The following is a 12,081-nucleotide window of genomic DNA, read 5'->3' on the forward strand; positions in this document are numbered from 1 at the left end:
AGCTAGGTAGACGATCGATGTTTGGGTTCCATATGAAAGTTGTTGTAGCCCTAAATGTATGGTATTTGGCTATTTGCAGGGGATATGGATCCTTGAAAAGTAGGCAGCATGATTAATATATGTCCCCATTCTATCTCCCGAGTCTTGAGTCGTGACATCTTATGCTTCCTGCCTCCACTGAAAACCTATCTAGCCAAAATATGGTGCATTTTAGTGGCCAAAAGCCTGTGTCGCTGTTGTACTAAAGCGAAGCATCCACTAATCTCATGCTCGGTAAAGATGTACATGCATTTTTTCAGTGCATCTTAGATTGTCCTCGCAGCCAAGTATGAAGTACCCAACAACCAACATCATCATATTTCTTATTTTTCGTAAATGCAATATTTGTTTTTTTACACCTCAAAAACTCCCAATATATAATAATGTTTCATCTTTAATTTGTCCATCGATCGCCACTAACAAGAAACCGGACAAATTGCATGAATTCAAACTTTGCATGATTATATATATTAGACTATTAGAGGGTGTCTGTCCACGCAAACATCTCCTGCCCTTCCCTTCCCTCCACCTTCTAATTTCGTACATCCAGTCCAAATAACCAATACATGCATATTGGTGGCCATGACAATTTTTACATTTGTGTATTTTTTTTTTAATTCTTTTCTTTTCTGTTAATGAAATGATTATTATATTGAACCGAAAAATGGTTGGATTTCCCAACAACATTAATGAACAAACCCAAAACAAAAAAATAAGAGTGTAGAAATACAAATAAATTGCAGGAAATGAAACCAAACAAGTAACCGATCCTGTGCATATATGGCTGCATAAAGCGGTCTCATAAAGCAAAAGTGACACAAATAAAAACAAGTTAACCGCCAATTTGAACACCCGCTAAAAAACTACAACAACCACATAATAATTTTTTTTGGGAAAACTTCACAAAAGGGTACTCAACTATAGCGTTTTTTCACTTAAGGGTATTAATGTAGCAAAACGTTCAATCGAGTGTATGAATTTATCAAAACCGTTCAATATAGGGTATTCCGTCACCCTCCGTTCTAAATCGATGACGGAAGTGGAGTCACGTGACTTCCACGTGATTTTTAATGGCGTTTTTCCTGTTATGCCCCTTAAGAAAATGCTCAAATACACATAAAGGACAAAACTTATGCTCCCAGACAACACCGTATTAACAGCATCAACCGCCAAGGATCAGAAGCTTTGTCTTCAACCTCAGACCTCCCGCACCGCTGCGCTTTCTGCCTCCGAATCCTTTCTTTCGTAGGCTCCGTCTCTGCAAGTCCAAAATGTCTCTGGTGGCGAATGAGGAGTCCCAGCACATACTGCGTGTCCTCAATACAAACGTGGACGAAAAGCAGAAGATAATGTTTGCTCTCACCTCCATCAAAGGTATCGGCCGCCGCTTCGCCAACATCGTCTGCAAGAAGGCCGACGTTGACGGAAAGCAGGACTGGTTTAATTTGCATTATTTCAAAAATTTCTAGAAAAGAACATAAAACCAGCTCGCCAGTGAGGTGGGTCGCTCCCCAAGAGAAATCAGAAATATCTCCTCCTTACACGTAATGGTGTCAGTGCAGAGAAAAGAAGAGCGGTACAGAAACCCTCTATTCACAAGCTACGCGTGGAACACATTCCCCAACTGCGATCGCACGATTCCACCCCAGTACGTACACATATTTGCTCTCAGGGATCATACTGAATCTCCTCCTTTGGAGGTAGGCTAGCTGGCATATGATGCCCAAAATTGCTTGTCTGTACTCTCCTTTAAACCCTAGTGCCTGTCAATCTCTCATGTCTCTGTTCATGGCGTAACGCGCTGTCTCTGTGTGTGTGTGAGAGAGAGAGAGAGAGAGAGAGCTCATAGATCGAAAAACAACAAAACCACGTGAAAATGGCAATTAAATATTTGGTTGGGCAAGCCAGACATTATTAGATTTTCTGTACTGTGGTTGTGGTTGGGTTTTGAACCTTGTAACCCTATTATCTTGTTTGCTCAAAAAAAAAAATGAAGCTTTGTCTTCATTGTTGTTTTTTAGTTCAGTAAACGAGGGCGGCTTGGGAAATTTCGTAGCCGCATATTCTTCGTTGCTATCGTGTGTGCCCAGTGCCCACAAACCACAGTTCCGTGTGAAACGAGGACTGGTGAAGAGCTAGGTTCTTGGGCTCAATAAAACTTAGTTCTTGCCCTGGTGGCGGTGCATGGTTCGGAAAATTTGAAAGTTAAAACAGAGGAAGTTATACTCTGTTTATGGAAGTTAAAACAGAGGAAGTGGCCGAACATGAATCCAACAAGGTGAGTTTGTTTTGTTTTCATAATCTTATTAAGTTGCTATTTTTATGTATTGACGATGGTATATTCTTAATCTCTTTGACAACCAATAAGTTTGGTGTCACTAAATTTGTGAATCCAAAATATCATGACAAGCCTACTCAAGAGGTTAGTTCAACACGTACATCATGAGTGCTGCTATTCTGTAGCTAGCATGCAAGGACTTTGTTTTAGTGCATGCAATTACACTTATCACTCTGTCTTTATTCAATGGGTGCATGCACAGCGCCACTGGGACAGGTGTGCAAGACCGCTTTCCACGTCTCCCTTCTCTCGGATCTTCTTCAGCTTTCACCTTGCTGCAAGCCTTCCAGGCCATTCTCCCACAGTCGATGCCTCCAAGTGGCCTCTTCGATAGCATCGCTCGGTATCAAAAGAGGCCACGTTGTTTCCATTGTGGCCCCCAACGTCCCTACCATGTACGAGCTCCACCTCCTGTACATCCTCTTCCCCAAAGGGGGTGGTCCACTGCCACAGGGGGATCTTCATCATCACCACAACGGGTTTGATCTCACCTGGGTTTGCTTTGAAAGGCTTTGAATGGTTCTGCGTTTGCTTGTTTTCTTGAACCAGTTGCTGCTGTGCCAATGCCGCCATGGTTGAGCTTGGTCATTGCAACTTCTTCGTCTTCTTAGAAGACCCAGAAGGAGTAGTAGAAGAAGAAACAGAGGGTACTATTCCATTAGGCTCTAAATCTTTAACCTCTTCTTTCACAGAAAGATAAAGCTTCAAGCTTATTTCACCTCTGATATGTGAAAACAGGCTTCTCTTATCAAGGGTGTAGAGCTGTTTGTTGCATTTTATGTGTTGGTATTGGGTTTTAGATGAGGGGCAAAACGGGTACTTTACCCTTAAAAATCACGTGGAAGTCACGTGACTCCACTTCCGTCATCGATTTAGAACGGAGGGTGACGGAATACCCTACATTGAACGGTTTTGATAAATTCATACACTCGATTGAACGTTTTGCTACATTAGTACCCTTAAGTGAAAAAGCGCTATAGTTAGGTACCCTTTTGTGAAGTTTCTCATTTTTTTTTTCACAAAAAAAGAAGCAGCTAAAGTGGAAAAGTTGTAACTATAATCGGGTCTAATTAAGCACAAGTTACAAAGTGGACAAGCCATCAACTTATAGTAGTAATCGAGCAATGAGTTCGATCAGATAGCAATATATCATGTTTAAAAGTAATTAAGAAAACAGTAGTAAAGGTAAATTCTCTTGGCAGTATTTTGGAGGGGTTTGGATCTTCAGCAATTTTTTATTCGAATTGCATGTCGAATCTCCTACAACATTTTAATTAAGGTAAGAAATGTGAGAGAGTCTCTATGGAGCCTACTTAAACCAGAAGGTTTTGAACATCCCGCACTCACTTCCTGAACAAGTGAATATCATAAGAACTCTCTCATTTTTTACTCAAATTATAATAAAACTGTTAAAATTTTATTAATTGAAGGGTGCATACTTAGTATAGAAACTAATAATAAAATAAAAAGAGATAAAGAAAAGAGATTAAACACATAAATTAAGGTGGTTCGGCCTATAGTATACTTCTACACGTTAAAGCTTTATAGACTTCATCTTTTCTTCATATTTGCTTTGAGTACAAAGCTCTATTTATGGTATATATATATATATATATATATATATATATATATATATATATATATATATATATATATATATTGTAACACCCTGGTCCCATATTGAGAAGAGATGAATAGTTCACATAGAGTGAGTAGTTTATATAGATATTCATGGGTGCTAAGTCCCACATTACCTAGTTTCTAGGTGAAACTGGGCTTTATAATGGATTCTAAGGAAGCTTCAAATTGACTAGTCCTTTTGGGGTGATAGCGCAGATGTGGCTAGCGTTTTTCCTTGGGTCGTTACAAATGGTATCAGAGCCAGGTTTCGATCTTGGGACCTGTGGGTTATGGGCCCACAATGACACAATATTGTCCGCTTTTGGCTCCCCAAACCAAACTTCCCAGGAGGTCACCCATCCTGTGATTGCTCTCTCAGAAGCACGCTTAACTGCGGAGTTCTGATTGGTTCATAACCATCACGGCTTTAAAACGCGTTGTGTCATAAAGGGTACATTTATACATATAAGCTCATCCTCGTTCCCAGGCGATGTGGGACGTCACAATCACCCCCTCTTTGGACCCAGCATCCCCGCTGGCGTCCCTCATTGGGCTTGTGCACGCTCCCACCATCTCAGGCTGGGCAATGGCTCTGATACCATTTTGTAACGATCCACCCCCCAATGACACAATACTGTCCGCTTTTGGCTCCCCATATCAGACTTCCCAGGAGGTCACCCATCCTACGATTACTCTCGCAGCGGCTCGCTTAACTGCGGAGTTCTGATAGGTTCATTGCCATCACGGCTTTAAAACGCGTTGTGTCATAAAGGGTGCATTTATACATATAAGCACATCCTCATTCCCAGACGATGTGGGACGTCACATATATATCCCTGGATTAGGGTTAACAAATCTCTTAATCTACGATAATCAAATCATCTAAATCTCTTAATTAATTTATGAGATACAAATCAATATTTTTCCCAAACAAATGATTTGGTAGTTTGTATTTATTCCACATCACTGCTACAAAGTGAAAGTGTGCTATAAATTAAACCATCTAAAATATTTGATACCCCACCCGAAATGGACGGCACAAAAACACATTCTATTTTTTTTTTTTTTTTTTTTTTCATAAACGGGCAATCTTTTAAGGTGGCCGACGTAGCACTACATCCAGCACTATATATATGCACCACTTAATTTGTTTACTATATAGTGCTTGAAAAATCCATTTTCTTGCTTTAGTAAAAGTCTAGATTTTGACTTCCAAGAGAAATAAAGGCAAATTAATCCGGATAATATACATCAATTGGAAATCATATAATAAGTTGACATATTAATAAAGTTATTACACAAGTCATTAGTTCAGTGAAATGGCGATTATCATATAATATATATATATATATATATAGTTCTTTAGAATATAGTGAAATATCATTTGGGATCGATGGCTTGGACTTAAGTTATTTATAAATATCTTTACAATTAGCTAGGATTACTTAAATTAATTGGATGAAGGTTAATTATTGGTAAAATATTTTAATGCCATAAAACTTTCACGTTCCTTTTCTTAAATTTAATTTCTAATTAATAATTAATTTTTCCAGACATTCAATAATAATTTACTCAAATATTATCCACTATGGAATAATATTTGTCTTTTCAAGTTAGTGGGTAATTAATTAATTCTCTGGCGCCCCAGGCATTGCTTTCGAAGATTAAAAATTTGAGATAAGGCATTTGAAAGCTGCATTAATTAGGAAAAAAAGCGTTAACTTAACGTGTACGGTGATGGCGGCAATTGCTTATGTGGCGAATCGAGGATCTCAGAAAAAAGGGGCCAGCTTTTGACTTGTGCAGTCCCATTCTAATAGAAAACCCTGGCCAATTATGTCTCAGTGCCTAATTATCATAAAGAAAATGGATTTTTTTTTTTTTTTTTTTTTTGCCATTACAAGAAAAGGCTTTCATCCCATATCTAATAGCCCGTTTGGATTTTGTTAAAGAGTTTAAAAAGTAATTTTAGCGCGTAAAAATGCTATATCGAACAAAAAATTAGGTTATTTGATAAATAATTGTAAAAGTGCGTTTTTTTAACTTTTTTACCCTAAAGATGGTCAAAATTCACTTGTTACAAAAAGCTTAAAGTTTATTTTTTTTTTTCTTTAAAAAAAAAAAACTATATTTCAAACGCAATCTCAATCATGCTTTAAATGCTGTTCATTTCCGCATGCCACTTATGGAATGTCCTATGTTTTATATATCCTCGTTTATTTTCAAGTTTAGCTAGCGGTTCCAAAAAAAAAATCAATCTATAAGAAAAGTTTGATTTGGGGTGATTATTTTCATTGTGGAAATCAAAGCATTGCTATGCACGAAACATTAAGAAAAACATTTGGGATATTATAATTTTTAGTATACATTTCTTTCAAATTCACGTAACAATTAACTTATATTTTATGAAAATGAGCGTTATGAATTGTCATACATATATATATATATGTATGTATGTATGTATGTATGTATGTGTAAGGAGCATTAAAAGATAAGTAAAGATGAGTATTATTAATATTGAAGTAGGTCTGAAGATAGGCTTTTCCGGTGCTGGACCTAAAATGGGGCAGCCAGAAGATGATGATGAAGAAGGTGGGCAGGTGGCCGGGCATCCTAATTAACGTACACTTTATAAAAAGCAAAAATTGTCTCACGTACTGAGAAGAAATGGAGATGCAAGTATATATGAGTTGGCAGTTGCATCCAGATCATGGCCGGGGACCCCATCACCCATCAGTGTCACTTTTATACAACTCAAGTGATATATTCAACGTTAATGTGTGACCCCCCCTTAGCTTTGAGATCTATTTAGGATCCTCCCCGTAGGTTGTTGTTGTTTTTGTTGTTACTAATTGTATATATCTAATATCATCATCATCATCCATTGAATTTTCAAGACAAGTCCACCATATATAATTTGTGAACATTGATCATCTGAGAAAAGAACAAGTTCATTGTTGTTGTTGCCCAAAGGTTGAAGTCAATGCTAGCTTTCTTCCAGCAATAATTGCAGTCTGCCTGTTGCGGGACAAAGACATATATGATTAATTAGATTCTTTACTTTTGTTAGTTATATATTTAATTAGGTTATTTGTATTTATTTTTAAAAGTTGAATTGTTTTACAAATTAATAATGGGTTTGGTCCAAAGTCATTTGAAGTCTAATAGAGACATTTTAAGAATAATGAATAAATATACATTTTCTTTAAATTGCGTCACTCAATCCTTTTCTCTCTTTTCTTTCTCTCAAATTTCTTTCTTACTGCATCAATTTGGTTTCAAAACAAAACGAGATCCAAGTTTTGGTATCAAATTAAGTAGCCTTTTCAGAACGCCGACAAACTTTTTGAATTGTATTTTTAGCTTGATCACAAGTTAATTAAGCCCTATGAAACGCATGCTTCAAATACCCACCCACCCACCCCGCATGCATGTTTCATTCTTTAGGCTTAACTTGTTTCGACATAAAATAATTTTTGACCATTATTTTTCAACCTTTTCGCTCGTACGAAAAACGGCTGAAACATATGTATATGGAGCCTTAGAAAAAAAGTATTTGGTGGGAATCGATTTGTGAAAATAGATTCAACATGTATAATGAGTAAGTTGCGCATGCATTTAGAAATTATTAGAATGAGCCTTACTACGTTCGGTGTACCTTATAATTCCTTTAGTTTTAGATTTATTTTTGCTTGTTTAATTTATGGTGCTCCACTCATTGTGGCCGTTGTTGTTGTGAATTGAAGTTCATTGCGGTTGCCGTGGCACGGCAAGGTGATAGTGGAGGGCAAGCAAAGCAAGCAAGCTAGGCTCGTCCAGATCGATTTCTGGAGACTCATGGGGCCTTTGAAACTGCACCCAAAAGCCAGTATCGTGGAAGCAATAAGTTCCTCCCACTCACTTACATACAAATTTTTAATTATTATAATAATTAATTTCAATCCATAAATATTCCATTATTGCCGTCGAAAGAATTATCTTGTTCGATCTTCTTTTTCTGTGTTGGGTCGAATAGCACTGCAGTGATGTATGTTAATGGAAGTCAGAGTCGGAGACAAGAAATGAAGTGACGTGCCACTTAAATTTACAGTCTGCTAACGATCGATGCAGAGAATGAGTGAACGTGATAATTAATTTATGAGAATTGGGAAGAAGTTGGGGGAGGGTGCTTGGGGAAGCTTCAGCCTCCTTAGCAGCTCGGTCTGTCGGTCCGTTCGTTGATTGTACCTCACTTGGATGAAAGCAGACATGGGTTTGTCCTTTAAACAACATTTCGCATCTTTTACAGAAAAGGAAGATTTGTGTAAAAAGATAAATAAAAAAATTTGCAGCAAACGTACAACCCCTGTGGATTTTTTTGGGAAATCAGATTCCTTTTTCGGTGGGGTTTGCATAGTATCCACCCATCCATCGCTGTTTGTTTTTTTTTTTTTTTTTTTTTTTTTTTTTATTTTTTTATTTTATTGGCGTTTTGTCAAAGGAGCCAATCAATTTAACGTTGTCCTTGTGAAAACTAAGATAGATTTGGGTAAAATGACGGTATTTATAGTGCGGTTTATAATTATAAAGTGACATGCGCACTAGTAGTTTAAGGATCATTTTAGAATGATTGTAGTTTATATATATTTTTTGGATTTTATTGTGTTGTCTTGGTGGTCGATGGATTTAGGTGGGTTTATGGTGGTCGGTGGCTTTGGGGAGGAGATTAAGGTTGAGAGAGTGTAATATATGTTTGTTTTTGGGAGAGTTATTACTCATTGGTATTACGTCTTTGTGTTATAAAATCAAAGAAAATAACAAGACAAGATGAAGAGATTGTAAATATGAAACTAGTTCTTCGAAAACTATGTATGATTCTTCTCTATAATTGTGTGTTTTACAAACTACTCAATACTCCTTTTTATAGGCATAGAATCATAGTGAGAGGTTAATGAATAGGAAATGAATTAAAATGCTACATCAATGTATTACATGAATGTTATAGGAATTCTAAAAGGTAACATGAATGTATAGAATTCCAAGAGATGGAACTAAATGGTCATCCACCAAATGCATGAATGCATTCATAACACTTCCCCTTGAATGACCATACACTAAGAATATGCCTCGTTAAAACCTTGCCAAAGAAACTCCAGTGGAAAAAAACCTGTGGCGAAGGAAAAATAGTACATTATTCTTGTGTGCCATCGTATGCTTTAGAACGCCTTAGTAAAACCTTGCAAAGGAAAACCCAGTGGGAAAAACCTTAGCGAAAGAAAAAGAGTACAATCAGCATAATCATTTTACTTCCCTTCATTAGGATGAAAAGCTTCAATTGTTTATGATGAAAGATCCTTGAGTCGGCGCATTCCAATGTTATTCACCAACTTCTTAAATGTTGCAGTTGGTAATGTTTTGGTAAATAAATCTGTCAAATTGTCACTTGATCGTATCTGCTTCACATCAATATCACCACTCTTCTGGAGCTCATGTGTATAAAAGAATTTCGGTGAAATGTGTTTTGTTCTATCACCCTTAATGTATCCTCCTCTGATCTGTGTGATACAAGCAGCATTATCTTCATATAATATTGTCGGACTATCTTTGATTGTGGATAAACCACACTCTTCTCAAATGTGTTGAATTAGTGATCTTAGCCATATACATTCCCGACTTGCTTCATGAATTGCAATAATCTCTTAGTGATTTGAAGATGTAGCAACAAGTGTTTGCTTGACAGATCTCCATGAAATAGCAGTACTTCCACATGTAAACAGATATCCTGTTTGAGATCTACCTTTATGCGGATCAGAAAGAAAACCCGCACCTGCATATCCAACTAATTGTGAATTGGAACCTCTTGGATAAAATAATCTCATGTCAGTTGTTTCACGAAGATAACGTAGAACATGTTTGACTCCACTCCAATGCCTTCGAGTTGGTGCAGAACTGTATCTTGCTAGTAAATTAACTGAAAATGCTATATCAGGTTGTGTGCAATTTGCAAGATACATGAGTGCGCCAATTGCACTAAGATATGGTACTTCAGGACCAAGAATTTCTTCATCATCTTCTCGATGGCGAAAATTGTATTTTTTCACATCAAGTGAACGAACAACCATTGGAGTGCTCAAAGGATGAGCTTTCTCCATGTAAAAGTTCTTCAGGACTTTTTCTGTGTATGTTGATTGATGAACAAGAATTCCATTTTGAAAATGTTCAATCTGTAAGCCAAGACAAAATTTTGTCTTTCCAAGATCTTTCATTTCAAACTCATTTTTTAGATAAGTTGCAGTTTTTGTGAGCTCTTCTGGAGTCCCGACAAGATTTAAATCATCTACATAAACTGCAATGATAGCAAATTCATATTCTGATTTCTTAATGAAAACGCATGGACAAATTGGATTATTCTCAAATCCTTCTTTCAATAGATATTCACTAAGACGATTGTACCATATTCGTTCGGATTGCTTTAACCTGGATAAAGATCTTTGTAGCTTGATAGAAAAAATACTTCGGTATTTGGAATTATATATTTCAGGCATTTTGTATCCTTCAGGAATTTTCATGTATATATCATTATCAAGTGATCCATATAAATATTCTGTAACCACATCCATTAAATGCATATCCAAACTTTCTGTAACTACCAGGTTAATTAAAAATCTAAATGTAATTGCATCCACTACAGGGGAATTTGTTTCTTCATAATCAATACCTAGTTTCTGCAAGAAACCTTATGCAACAAGTCTTGCTTTGTATCTCACAATTTCATTTTTCTCATTACGTTTTCGTACAAATACCCACTTGTATCCAACAAGCGACATACCTTTAGGTGTTTGGACTACAGGTCCAAATACTTCACGTTTTGCTAGTGAGTTCAATTCTACCTGAATTGCTTCCTTCCATATTGGCCAATCATTTCTACGTCGACATTCTTCGACGGATTGTAATTCAATATCATCATTACTTTTGGTAATGTCAAATGCAATTTTAAATGAAAATATGTTGTCGACAACAATTTTGTTTCTATCCAATATTTCTCTTGTACTTATATAATTTATTGAGATCTCATTATTTTCAGATACATGTTCCTCTTCAGGAGATTCCTCTTTAAGAAGTTCCGCTTAAGGGGATTCATTTCCAGGAGAATTTTGTACAAAAAGTTTAGATAGATCAATTTTCGTTGCCTGTTTTTTGGGTAAGACCTCTTCAGGAGCGCCAATTTCATTTTCTTGTGCTTTTCTCTTTCGGGGAATCTTATCCTTTGCATCAATAGGTCTTCCACGCTTCAGGCGTGCCTTAGACTCATTTGCTGCTGTATTAATTGATTATCCTATAGGGACTTCTATCTTTGCTGGAGTATTAGCAGCTGGAATGTGAGACTTAATTATTTTCTTGTTGTCAGTAAATGCATCCAGCAATTGATTTGCAATAGTCTGCAAATAAATGATCCTCTAAACTTCTAGTTTACATTGATTTGTACGAGGATCAAAATGAGACAACGTCGAATTATTCCAAGTGATTTATTGTCGTGCTTCTGGCAACGACTTTTCTTTCCCTAGTGATGGGAATATATTTTTATCAAAATGACAATTTTCAAAACGTGTTTTAAAAATATCATCAGTTAAAGGCTCAAGGTATCTAATAATAGATGGAGAATCAAAACCAATATAAATCTCAAGTCTACATTGAGGTCCCATCTTAGTGCGCTGAGGTGGAGCAATTAGAACGTATACAGCACAACTAAAAATGCGAAAATGAAACATATTTGGTGGTTGACCAAATGCAAGTTGTAAATGGGAATATTTTTTGTAAGATGTTGGTCTGAACCGAACTAAATTAACTAATGATGCAGCATGTAATATTGCATGTCCCCAAGCAGAAACAAGTAGTTTTGATTTCATAAGCAAAGGTCGAGCAATTAACTGAAGTCGTTTAATAAACGATTCAGCTAAACCATTTTGAGTATGGGTATGAGCAACAGGATGCTCAACATTAATACCGATTGACATGCAATAGTCATAAAATGCTTGAGATGTAAATTCACCCGCATTATCCATCCGAATAGATTGAATTGGATAATCAGGAAATTGTGCCCGTAA

This window comes from Alnus glutinosa, chromosome 1 (genome assembly GCF_958979055.1).
Source record: "Alnus glutinosa chromosome 1, dhAlnGlut1.1, whole genome shotgun sequence".
NCBI lineage: Eukaryota > Viridiplantae > Streptophyta > Magnoliopsida > Fagales > Betulaceae > Alnus > Alnus glutinosa.